Below are 14542 nucleotides of genomic sequence, written 5' to 3'. Positions count from 1 at the left end.
GTATCGCCTGCCTAGAGAAATGGAACCTAGATGGTATTTGGTACCGGGGACACAGTACCTCCAACAAGTCTCTAGTTGGCTCTGCAGTAATGATGGATACCGGAACCACGTTTCTCACCACCCAGGATGCCAAGGCCTCAGTTATCCGCTTTGCAGTAGGATGACTGCTGTGATATTTCATCTTCCTCGCAAAGGACTGTTGAACAGTCAATTGCTTACTGGAAGTAGTACAAGTGGGCTTACGACTTCCCCTCTGGGATGACCATCGACTCCCAGCGGCAACAACAGCAGCGCCAGCAGCAGTAGGCGTTACACGCAAGGATGCATCGGAGGAATCCCAGGCAGGAGAGGACTCGTCAGACTTGCCAGTGACATGGCCTGCAGGACTATTGGCATTCCTGGGGAAGGAGGAAATTGACACTGAGGGAGTTGGTGGGGTGGTTTGCGTGAGCTTGGTTACAAGAGGAAGGGATTTACTGGTCAGTGGACTGCTTCCGCTGTCACCCAAAGTTTTTGAACTTGTCACTGACTTATTATGAATGCGCTGCAGGTGACGTATAAGGGAGGATGTTCCGAGGTGGTTAACGTCCTTACCCCTACTTATTACAGCTTGACAAAGGGAACACACGGCTTGACACCTGTTGTCCGCATTTCTGGTGAAATACCTCCACACCGAAGAGCTGATTTTTTTGGTATTTTCACCTGGCATGTCAACGGCCATATTCCTCCCACGGACAACAGGTGTCTCCCCGGGTGCCTGACTTAAACAAACCACCTCACCATCAGAATCCTCCTGGTCAATTTCCTCCCCAGCGCCAGCAACACCCATATCCTCCTCATCCTGGTGTACTTCAACACTGACATCTTCAATCTGACTATCAGGAACTGGACTGCGGGTGCTCCTTCCAGCACTTGCAGGGGGCATGCAAATAGTGGAAGGCGCATGCTCTTCACGTCCAGTGTTGGGAAGGTCAGGCATCGCAAACGACACAATTGGACTCTCCTTGTGGATTTGGGATTTCAAAGAACGCACAGTTCTTTGCGGTGCTTTTGCCAGCTTGAGTCTTTTCAGTTTTCTAGCGAGAGGCTGAGTGCTTCCATCCTCATGTGAAGCTGAACCACTAGCCATGAACATAGGCCAGGGCCTCAGCCGTTCCTTGCCACTCCGTGTGGTAAATGGCATATTGGCAAGTTTACGCTTCTCCTCCGACAATTTTATTTTAGGTTTTGGAGTCCTTTTTTTTCTGATATTTGGTGTTTTGGATTTGACATGCTCTGTACTATGACATTGGGCATCGGCCTTGGCAGACGACGTTGCTGGCATTTCATCGTCTCGGCCATGACTAGTGGCAGCAGCTTCAGCACGAGGTGGAAGTGGATCTTGATCTTTCCCTAATTTTGGAACCTCAACTTTTTTGTTCTCCATATTTTATAGGCAGAACTAAAAGGCACCTCAGGTAAACAATGGAGATGGATGGATTGGATACTAGTATACAATTATGGACGGACTGCCACGGTTAGGTGGTATAAAAAAACCACGGTTAGGTGGTATATATTATAATAATAATACAATTATGGATGGACGGACTGCCTGCCGACTGCCGACACAGAGGTAGCCACAGCCGTGAACTACCGCACTGTACACTGGTTGATAAAGAGATAGTAGTATACTCGTAACAACTAGTATGACACTATGACGACGGTATAAAGAAAGAAAAAAAAATACCACAGTTAGGTGGTATATATTATAATAATAATACAATTATGGATGGACGGACTGCCTGCCGACTGCCGACACAGAGGTAGCCACAGCCGTGAACTACCGCACTGTACACTGGTTGATAAAGAGATAGTAGTATACTCGTAACAACTAGTATGACACTATGACGACGGTATAAAGAAAGAAAAAAAAATACCACAGTTAGGTGGTATATATTATAATAATAATACAATTATGGATGGACGGACTGCCTGCCGAGTGCCGACACAGAGGTAGCCACAGCCGTGAACTACCGCACTGTACACTGGTTGATAAAGAGATAGTAGTATACTCGTAACAACTAGTATGACACTATGACGACGGTATAAAGAATGAAAAAAAAACCACGGTTAGGTGGTATATATTATAATAATAATACAATTATGGATGGACGGACTGCCTGCCGACTGCCGACACAGAGGTAGCCACAGCCGTGAACTACCGCACTGTACACTGGTTGATAAAGAGATAGTAGTATACTCGTAACAACTAGTATGACACTATGACGACGGTATAAAGAATGAAAAAAAAACCACGGTTAGGTGGTATATATTATAATAATAATACAATTATGGATGGACGGACTGCCTGCCGACTGCCGACACAGAGGTAGCCACAGCCGTGAACTACCGCACTGTACACTGGTTGATAAAGAGATAGTAGTATACTCGTAACAACTAGTATGACACTATGACGACGGTATAAAGAAAGAAAAAAAAATACCACGGTTAGGTGGTATATATTATAATAATAATACAATTATGGATGGACGGACTGCCTGCCGACTGCCGACACAGAGGTAGCCACAGCCGTGAACTACCGCACTGTACACTGGTTGATAAAGAGATAGTAGTATACTCGTAACAACTAGTATGACACTATGACGACGGTATAAAGAAAGAAAAAAAAATACCACGGTTAGGTGGTATATATTATAATAATAATACAATTATGGATGGACGGACTGCCTGCCGAGTGCCGACACAGAGGTAGCCACAGCCGTGAACTACCGCACTGTACACTGGTTGATAAAGAGATAGTAGTATACTCGTAACAACTAGTATGACACTATGACGACGGTATAAAGAATGAAAAAAAAACCACGGTTAGGTGGTATATATTATAATAATAATACAATTATGGATGGACGGACTGCCTGCCGACTGCCGACACAGAGGTAGCCACAGCCGTGAACTACCGCACTGTACACTGGTTGATAAAGAGATAGTAGTATACTCGTAACAACTAGTATGACACTATGACGACGGTATAAAGAATGAAAAAAAAACCACGGTTAGGTGGTATATATTATAATAATAATACAATTATGGATGGACGGACTGCCTGCCGACTGCCGACACAGAGGTAGCCACAGCCGTGAACTACCGCACTGTACACTGGTTGATAAAGAGATAGTAGTATACTCGTAACAACTAGTATGACACTATGACGACGGTATAAAGAATGAAAAAAAAACCACGGTTAGGTGGTATATATTATAATAATAATACAATTATGGATGGACGGACTGCCTGCCGACTGCCGACACAGAGGTAGCCACAGCCGTGAACTACCGCACTGTACACTGGTTGATAAAGAGATAGTAGTATACTCGTAACAACTAGTATGACACTATGACGACGGTATAAAGAATGAAAAAAAAACCACGGTTAGGTGGTATATATTATAATAATAATACAATTATGGATGGACGGACTGCCTGCCGACTGCCGACACAGAGGTAGCCACAGCCGTGAACTACCGCACTGTACACTGGTTGATAAAGAGATAGTAGTATACTCGTAACAACTAGTATGACACTATGACGACGGTATAAAGAATGAAAAAAAAACCACGGTTAGGTGGTATATATTATAATAATAATACAATTATGGATGGACGGACTGCCTGCCGACTGCCGACACAGAGGTAGCCACAGCCGTGAACTACCGCACTGTACACTGGTTGATAAAGAGATAGTAGTATACTCGTAACAACTAGTATGACACTATGACGACGGTATAAAGAATGAAAAAAAAACCACGGTTAGGTGGTATATATTATAATAATAATACAATTATGGATGGACGGACTGCCTGCCGACTGCCGACACAGAGGTAGCCACAGCCGTGAACTACCGCACTGTACACTGGTTGATAAAGAGATAGTAGTATACTCGTAACAACTAGTATGACACTATGACGACGGTATAAAGAATGAAAAAAAAACCACGGTTAGGTGGTATATATTATAATAATAATACAATTATGGATGGACGGACTGCCTGCCGACTGCCGACACAGAGGTAGCCACAGCCGTGAACTACCGCACTGTACACTGGTTGATAAAGAGATAGTAGTATACTCGTAACAACTAGTATGACACTATGACGACGGTATAAAGAAAGAAAAAAAAATACCACGGTTAGGTGGTATATATTGTAATACAATTATGGATGGACGGACTGCCTGCCGAGTTCCGACTGCCGACACAGAGGTAGCCACAGCCGTGAACTACCGCACTGTACTGTGTCTGCTGCTAATATAGACTGGTTGATAAAGAGATAGTATACAATACATACAACAATATACTACTATACTGGTGGTCAGGCACTGGTCACCACTAGTCACACTGGCAGTGGCACTCCTGCAGCAAAAGTGTGCACTGTTTAATTTTAAATTAATATAATATTATGTACTCCTGGGGGCTCCTGCTATAACAACCTGCAGTGCTCCCCAGTCTCCCCCACAATTATTATAAGCTTTGCCTTTTATACATTGATGTGCAGCACACTGGGCTGAGCTGAGTGCACACAGACTGAGTCACACTGTGTGACTGGCTGCTGCTGTGTATCGTTTTTTTTCAGGCAGAGAACGGATATAGCAGAGAACGGATATATTATATTAAAATAAATAAAAGTTAACTAACAACAACTGCACTGGTCACTGTGGTAAACTCTGTCTGACTCTGCACAATCTCTCTCTCTCTTCTAATCTAATTTCTAATGGAGAGGACGCCAGCCACGTCCTCTCCCTATCAATCTCAATGCACGTGTGAAAATGGCGGCGACGCGCGGCTCCTTATATAGAATCCGAGTCTCGCGAGAATCCGACAGCGTCATGATGACGTTCGGGCGCGCTCGGGTTAACCGAGCAAGGCGGGAGGATCCGAGTCTGCTCGGACCCGTGAAAAAAACATGAAGTTCGTGCGGGTTCGGTTTCAGAGAAACCGAACCCGCTCATCTCTAGTTCTATTATGTTTATGTGTTAATTTATTATGGGATGTTTAACCTTTTCCTGACCATTTATTTATATTCTTTAAATTTATGATAAAGCCTATACTATAGACAATCTATAGTGCTAAATATTAATACTGTATTCCATACAATATCCAGTGTATAAGAAGACCAATGTTTACATTAATGTTCAGGAAGGTTACTAGGTTCTTCTACCACTCCCCCAGATTCCCGCACTTGCTCCAATGTTCCGCAGGGTGGTAGATTGTGGACTGCATTTGGAAACCCCCTATAGAAATCCTGCATTTGTCCCTGCCTCTAGTGTGTATCAGCCATCCAGGACTTGTTCAATCATTGCAAACTACTTTCCTTGTGCCTGCTTAAGTATGTTGGTTCAAATACAAAGACAATCCCGCACCAGTATTTATACTTTAGTTCAATCCCAAGGGCCTCATTCTCATAGTCATGCTCATTTATTTTAGATGGTAAATTATAGGGATGAGCAGGTTCGGTTCTCTGAGAACCGAACCCCCCGAACTTTGAGATCCTAGCCCGGATCAGAGTCAGGCTCGGTTTTGCACGCCTGACTCGGATCTGAAAACGGGGCAAAACCTCAGAATCCTGCTGTCGATCCTGAGGTCTTGGCTCGGACGCCGGTATACATAGTAACCTTTGGAAGACCACTGATTGGCTGAGAGAACCATCTGTCATGGCTCTCAGCCAATCAGTGTGTCCCCATAGGCTACAATGGGCAAGATGGATGCCCCCACAGCACTAATAGTGCTGCCACCCGCACTGCCGACGCCACCACCCACACTGCTGACACTCCCACACTTCCCGCACTGTCCACACTGCCGACACCCCTGCACTGGGGACACTGCCGGCACTCCTGCACTGAGGACACCTCCAGCACTCCCGCATTGCCGATACTGCTGGCATCCCTGCACTGAGGACACTGCAGGCACTCCCACATTGCTGACACTGCCGGCACCCTTGCAATGATGACACCTTCGGCACCCCTGCACCGAGGACACCACTGGGACACCTGCACTGCCGACACTCTTGCAATGAGGACACCGTCGGCAACCCTGCACTGAGGACACCACTGGGGCACATGCACTGCCGACACCATCGGCACCCCTGCACTGAAGACACCACTGGGACACCCGCACTGCCGATAGTGCCGGCACCCCTGCAATGAGGACAACAATGGGAAACCCGCTTTGCTGACAACGCCTGAACCCCCCACTGCCAACAGCCAGCATACCCACATTGAGAACACCGTCGACACCCTCCCACTGCTGACACTGCCGGCGACCCCACATTGAGGACACCGCCGGCACCCCGTATTGCCAACACCACCAACACCCTCACACTGAGGACACTGCCGTCACCCCACACTGCCAAACTGCCGGCATACCCACATTGAGGACACCCACATCCCCTGCCACAGTAAGTGCACTATTGTTGTATCCGACCTGCACTGTATCTCACCCTGTATCCGACGTGCACTGGTATCTGACCTTGCACAGTAGCCAACCCACACTGGTCCAACCTGCACTGTATCCGACCCACACTGTAAACTGCACTGTATCCAATCCACACTGTAAACTGCACTGTATCTGACCCATACTGTATTCCACACTGTATCCACCCTGCACTGTAACCTACACTGTATCCAAACCACACTATATCCTACCCGCACTCTGACCTGCACTGTATCTCACCCTGTATCCGACGCGCATTGGTATCTGACCTTGCACAGTAGCCAACCGACACTGGTCCAACCTGCACTGTATCCGACCCACACTGTAAACTGCACTGTATCCGATCCACACTGTATTCCACACTGTATCCACCCTGCACTGTAACCTACACTGTATCCAAACCACACTATATCCTACCCGCACTCTGACCTGCACTGTATCCGACCCAAACTGTTTCCCACACTGTATGTGACCAGCACTGTATCTTGCACTGTATCCAGGGCCGTTACTAGGTGTGTGCTGATGGTGCCTTGCCCACAGCGCATATGCACTGAAAGCACACCATCGGCAGCACACACACACACATACACACCTTCCCGCATGGCCGCAGCCACTGTCAGTACTCACTGTCAGTACTCCAGCGCTGCCAGCTGTCTCCCTCCAGGACTCTGAGCGCCACATTTACCCCCTCACTGCCGCGATCTTAGGTCTCCTGCTGCCGCCGTCTCTGCAGGTGGCTCAGGAGCGCCATTGACAGCCTGCCGTGGATGCCGGATCGCAGGTCACAGATGAGTGTGAGTATAACACTCTCTCTTCCCCCCCTCCCCATAAAAGGGGGACTGCCTGCCATAATGTGTAAAAAAAAAGGGGTGGACTGCCTGCCATAATGTGTAAAATAAGGAGGACTACCTGCCATAATGTGTAAAATAAGGGGGACTGCCTGCCTAATGTGTCAAAAAGGGGGAATCTGCCTTCCGTAATGTGTAAAAGGGGGACTCTACCTGCCGTGCTGTATAAAAGTGAGTTCTGCCTGCCGTACTGTGTAAAAGGGGGCTCTGCCTGCCATTACATGTAAAAGGGAGCACCATGGACACGCCCCTTCCCCACAAAGCCACACTCATATATTTTGGCACGTGCCTGTTGTGCACACTGGCCCTTATTTGTATACAGGGGGAGGCATTGATGCTGTTTCTTGCACACAGCGCAATAATGTCTAGTTACGGCTAGAGATGAGCGGGTTCGGTTCCTCTGAATCCGAACACGCCCGAACTTCAGTTTTTTCTTCACGGGTCCGAGCGACTCGGATCTTCCCGCCTTGCTCGGTTAACCCGAGCGCGCCCGAACGTCATCATCCCGCTGTCGGATTCTCGCGAGGCTCGGATTCTATCGCGAGACTCGGATTCTATATAAGGAGCCGCGCGTCGCCGCCATTTTCACACGTGCATTGAGAGTCATAGGGAGAGGACGTGGCTGGCGTCCTCTCCGTTTAGAGAAGAGAGAGACACAGTAGAGACGAGAGAGACACAGTAGTAGTAATTTTGGGGAGCATTATTAGGAGGAGTACTACTATACTACTATACTACTTGCTGAAGTGATATAGATTACTAAGATTAGATAGTGTGACGACTGTAAGTGTATTGTATTAATTATCTGACTTGTGGGGGAGACACTGACAGTGGGGAGCAGTTAGAGTCTGAGAGCAGGACTCAGGAGTACATATAACGTACAGTGCACACTTTTGCTGCCAGAGTCAGTGCCACACTGCCATTGTTGTGACCACACTGACCACCAGTATAATAATATATTTTGTGATTGTCTGCTTAGGACTCGGAGTACTAGTTGCAAGTTGCAACGTGACCTGACCACCAGTTTAATAATCAATCACCACCAGTTTAATATATATATATATATCTAATTGTATATAATATATATATATATATATATATATATAATATTGTATACCACCTACCCGTGGTTTTTTTTTTTTCATTCTTCTTAATCTTTATACATACTACTATAGTAGCTTACTGTAGCAGTCTGCGGTGCTGCTGACCTGACAGTGTCCAGCAGGTCCGTCATCAGTCATTACATAATACATATATATAGTACCTGTCCGGCTGCAGTACTAGTGATATTATATTGATTTCATCTCATTTATCAATAATTTATCATCCAGTCTAGACTCTATATTAGCAGCAGACACAGTACGTTAGTCCACGGCTGTAGCTACCTCTGTGTCGGCACTCGGCAGTCCATCCATAATTGTATACCACCTACCCGTGGTTTTTTTTTTCTTTCTTCTTGTTACATACTACTATAGTAGCTTACTGTAGCAGTCTGCGGTGCTGCTGAGCTGACAGTGTCCAGCAGGTCCGTCATCAGTCATCATTACCTAATAAATATATATCTACCTGTCCGGCTGCAGTACTAGTGATATTATATATACATATATATATTGATTTCATATCATTATCATCCAGTCTATATTAGCAGCAGACACAGTACGGTAGTCCACGGCTGTAGCTACCTCTGTGTCGGCACTCGGCAGTCCATCCATAATTGTATACCACCTACCCGTGGTTTTTTTTTTCTTTCTTCTTTGTACATACTACTATAGTATAGTAGCTTACTGTAGCAGTCTGCGGTGCTGCTGAGCTGACAGTGTCCAGCAGGTCCGTCATCAGTCATCATTATGACAATGCTAAATTCCTTGTCGTATAAACAACCCTTTATGAAGCTAAGAACACTGTACGCTGTTTGCTCAAGAAGTACTGTAATGGTACGCTATTGGCGTAGCGATCGCTCAGCCGTAGGCGAGACGCTCAAGCGTCACGTTCGCTCACGGCCCAGTGATCACAGGACACGTTATTGGCTATGTCTAGGGGAATGATTCGCTATGGCGTAGCATACGCTCGAGACCACGAGGAGGTCACCAGCGGCGCAGACGCTCACAACGCTATACCTTTATGTTAAAACCTTATACCAATGAAATACACTGAATACCTTAATGTGAGTACAGGGTGTAAATGCAACCTTGTGTAACCTGACTAACTACAAAGCTGCTTGAGCGTCACCGACGCTCAAGTGAACACTTAACACTATAGAAAATGCACAGATACTGGTTTAGGTTCCAAAGCCTATTAACTGTATTATATCTAATATACTTGTAAAAGGGGATAACAGTACAAATGATACACTACAATATAACAAGGACTTCCTAACCACAGAACTAAACAATAAATACAAAAAGACAATACTACACTGACCTAAATGCAATACAGTACAATACTATAATACTATGAGAGATATAAGAGAAAAGAGGAGAGAGAGAGATAGAGAGAGAGAGAGAAATTGGCTCACAGAAAGACAATGATTACGGAGCGAAACTTACGCACAAAGGGTATGATCGCCTGCGCCTCGATATCCAGCTCCCGGCTATCAGCAGATAACCGTTGATGAGAGAGTGAGAGCTGGATGTGGTCGGCCTGCCTATTTATGCCCCACACACAATGCAATCTCATGGTCCTACAATCCCATTGTCCATTGGCCGAAGGAATTCGGCCCTGCATCATAACAAAAGGTCATAGGGTGATTCATACAGGTGGGCTGTGACGATTTCCAACAGCTCAGGTGGGTGGGAAACTGGGTTTCCCGCCGCATACCTGAGTATGAGTAAATAATAGAAATGGACATAAACTTCTTATGTCCATAACTATTCGCACGAGCGATTAATACGCTCCAAACCAACACCGGAATATTGCTAATTAAATACTCTTCCGATGGGTACCAAACACTGCTGTATGATTCCTGTTAGACCCTTCGTACGATATAAAGAGGGATTCCTCAGCTCTGGGACATTGTATTTTAACCAAACTTTCAGAATCTATCAAAGGGACCATGATCTATAAACTACATTAATTGTGAAAATATGTAACGAATGAGTCGCACGCTACGACCACATAAACTCTACCGTAAATACGCATACCGCGCCTGCGAGTGCACGCTATTGCGGGTATGCGCCTCCACGGGAGAGCGCACGCATGCGCAGCACGGATCAGTGTGCGGTGCAAATATGGCAACGTGCATAGAGACATTTTTCTGACTTCGACAGTCCACCCTTTGGCAGTCAATAATAACTGCCACAAAACGTTTAAGGAGAAAAATGTAAGTCAGGGGTTAATTGATTTCCATGGTGGGGTAAGGAAGAAGAGAGGAGTAGGTGTGAAAAGGGTATGACCTAGTGAGAGAGTAGAAGCATGTGTGTATGAGTCCATGTTTGGAGGGTCATGTATCATCGTGCCGTACGTGTGGTAAATCAAGCTTCGAGGTATTGCGAAGTATACATTTGAATTCCTTCTTATCCCGTATCAAGGGTCTGTGGATGGGCTGTCAAACTCTACCGAGCTCATTTTGGCTTTTAGTTGTAACAAAATGGGGATGCACATTTTAGTTGATGATACATGAATGGGGGAGGTATGTGGTTGCTGATATCTGTGCCTGTATTCCCTATCGTCTATGTGTGTTATTACCTGAGGGTTGTAGAGATGAAGATAAAGAACACTTATGGAAAATGCAATGATATTCTATGTCAGGGAAATGTACATCTGTCGTCGAAGTTGTGTTCGGTATCTGTTGAGAGTCGTCTTCTTTGCGCTGTATTGCTCCTTGGGCATGAGCAAATAGCTTTGTCTAAGCCATCAGATTTACAAAAAATGTTGGGCTAGCGTGAGTTTAAAAGTACTAGGGAAACTAGGGATCCATGGCAAAGTTCATCAAGTGTCCATTTCTCAAGTGGTCAAAAACTTCATCTTTGGTCTTGTCTGTTGTCTTGTCTGTATGCCGTCTCGTCAACTTCCTCGTCCAAGGGGGTCTTTGTATCTTGGAGAAAAGCAGAAAAACAGGTGAAAGAAACGGACCGTATAATCGCATTTTCATCACATTCTGGTTTCTATCATTGGGTCATAAATCAAATCCAGGTTAATTACGGTTTCCTCACTCCTCAAGCTCATCACTTTTGTACTTTGTTTGCACCTCATTAAAGCCTGCCCGCATCTAAATATCAATCCAATCGATATAACGACACCCAAGATACATAGTAGAAACTTTCCAACATCCATTATGACTCCTTGAGCCCATTCTCCCAAACCGGAGAACCAATTTCGCGGGTTCAACCATGACACCCAACCAGTCAGCTCATTACCTACAGCAGCAAGGGTGAGATTGTGTTTTCGACGAAATTCCCACTTTAATTGCAGAATATCGTCCATCTTTTGGTCTATGACCTCTACCGGATCCTCGGTGCTATTTGTGATATACGTGCAACACTTTATGCCGTACTGTGTTGCCAATGTAACACAATATCCGCCTGTTACTGCTGTAAGATAATTAAGAACCATCCTATGCTGAACTAGTTCTGTTTTGTAAGCTTGAAGTTCTCTTCCAGTGTATCTAAACGTGTCATCATACATTTCAGTGATATTATCTAACAAATTGGCGAGTGCGGAAATGTATTTATAATTCATCACTCCCCGAGCGGTACGAGTGAAATCTAACGCTACCAGAACCTGAATCCCGGTGGATTCATGGATAAGATCAGAGGCCGGATGCTCTAACCTTTCTGACAGTTGTCTTTTAACTCGGTGCTCGTAGTGAGTGTGAGTATAAGGAGCTTGGGCACCACGGTGTATGTCCTTCATTTTGTCATGTGTAACAGTCATCACTTCAGGCAATACTTTTCCAATATAACACAATCCTTCAGAGTTTGGGGCAAGCCACTTGTACGCCTTTCTCCCGCATATGAAATATGCATCATCGGGGAGAACATATGGGACGGAGAAGGACATGACCATGTTACAAACCTTCCAGGTGAAATCTCCTGACCCTAATTCTTCCATCTGCCTAATGCACGTATCGGTTTGTACGATATGTGCACAGTATCCTGGTGATACCTCTCCAACTCTAGTAATCCTATTTCCTAGGGTATATCGATATCGGAAAGATTTTCCTCTACTGGCTATGTGGCGTACGAGCTCTGTATCTGTAGGCATTCTATCTGCTCTGTGTGAGAAGGTCATGGTGTGGTTACTCCATGACACTTCCCAATTTCCCGGTTTTCTGGGATTGGAGATGTTAAAACATAAGAGGGACCTATCCACATGGTATTGGTGGAGCTTCAAACTAGGAGGGCTGGAGATGTTAAACCTCCGGTCCACCGGTCTCCCACCACTTAGCTCAAGTACCTCCCCTAACGTTAAAGGAAATGGTACTAGCCCTGATTTACTGTGACCCTGAGGTACTTGAGAGCATACCCAACAATCGGTCTTGTTTAACACATTACCCACTAGAGAGTGATAGTCACTCAATGGATGCCGGTCCATATGGATATTAAAACTAGATTGGCATTTCTTTATGCATCCATCTTCAACCAGATTATCACAGAGCCTACAGATACAATTTTCTTCAGCTAACATTCCTTCACAGTTGTTTACAAATAACATGGGCCCTCATTCCGAGTTGATCGGTCGCAAGGCGAATTTAGCAGAGTTACACACGCTAAGCCGCCGCCTACTGGGAGTGAATCTTAGCTTCTTAAAATTGCGACCGATGTATTCGCAATATTGCGATTACTAACTACTTAGCAGTTTCAGAGTAGCTTCAGACTTACTCTGCCTGTGCGATCAGTTCAGTGCTTGTCGTTCCTGGTTGACGTCACAAACACACCCAGCGTTCGCCCAGGCACTCCCACCGTTTCTCCGGCCACTCCTGCGTTTTTTCCGGAAACGGTAGCGTTTTCAGCCACACGCCCCTGAAACGCCGTGTTTCCGCCCAGTAACACCCATTTCCTGTCAATCACATTACGATCGCCGGAGCGATGAAAAAGCCGTGAGTAAAATTACTTTCTACATAGCAAAGTTACTTGGCGCAGTCGCAGTGCGAACATTGCGCATGCGTACTAAGCGGATTTTCATTGCGATGCGATGAAAAATACCGAGCGAACAACTCGGAATGAGGGCCATGGTTGTTAGATCGTGCCCGGTACTCGCCTTTGCTTGGTGATTGGGTTGCTATTGGAAATTTACACCTCCGTCTCAGTCATCAGGACCTTTCTGGATCCTTTCTCGACCTCACTGGTACTTTCACCGAAACAGACTGCTCTGGTCAACATCATGGTTAACGGGAAAAATCCATATCACAGTCTCTTGGGGCAAGTCCATCTTACAGGAGGAGAAAAGAAGAAATTTGTAAATGGGGTATAAGAAAATCAGTTTGAGGGGGAGAGAACTCGTTACGATAATAAGTTCTCTCGTCTTGTTGTTCTTCTTGTTCTGCTGTCCTCTCAAAGGTGTTGTCTCTCAGTCTTCCAAACGAACATTCTGGTGATGCAATATTCTTCCTAACCAGCGATCTTTCTGTAAGGAGCAAAAATCTTGCATTACCATTTGTCTAACTGATGTGTGACATACCATCTTTAAACATGAAAACATGAGTGAGAAGAGAGAGAGAAAAAAACAAAAACAAAAGAGAGAACAATTCATATGCATATATATTACACAAATCAACAATAACCATCAATAAGAGAAGAGAAACAAAGCATTTTTAAACATTGTCAACATTAAGAAAACATTGTCAGACTATTAGGCTGTCGTATCTACGTGTCTAATGGTTTCCTTGAGCAGTCCCTCCCCACCAGCACTTGCATTATTCCACTGTCTGTATCTGGCCAGAATACATTGTGGTGGATAGGTCATGCTGGGGTTTGGTAGACTTCTGCAAGGACCAAGCGAATATGCAATGTTTGAATTCTTACCAATAATCGTCAGAGATGGGGATAGAGAGAGGGAGAGAAAAACATTTTTCACAAATACATTTACAACTTTTCACCTGGTCATTCCTGTGTCTTTAGTGAATGACCTCCCACTTCATTAACCGTTACCTCAGGCTTACCATCAGTCCTAATGATCACCTTTCCTGACTATATATTATGGGTGTGGCCCAAAATTCTTCCTATATGATCCCTGATTATAATTTGGTGTGTCATAACTTTTGCTCATTTTCATGTCT

Source organism: Pseudophryne corroboree, chromosome 2 (genome assembly GCF_028390025.1).
Source record: "Pseudophryne corroboree isolate aPseCor3 chromosome 2, aPseCor3.hap2, whole genome shotgun sequence".
NCBI classification, from domain to species: Eukaryota; Metazoa; Chordata; class Amphibia; order Anura; family Myobatrachidae; genus Pseudophryne; species Pseudophryne corroboree.
This window is presented reverse-complemented; position numbering follows the sequence as displayed.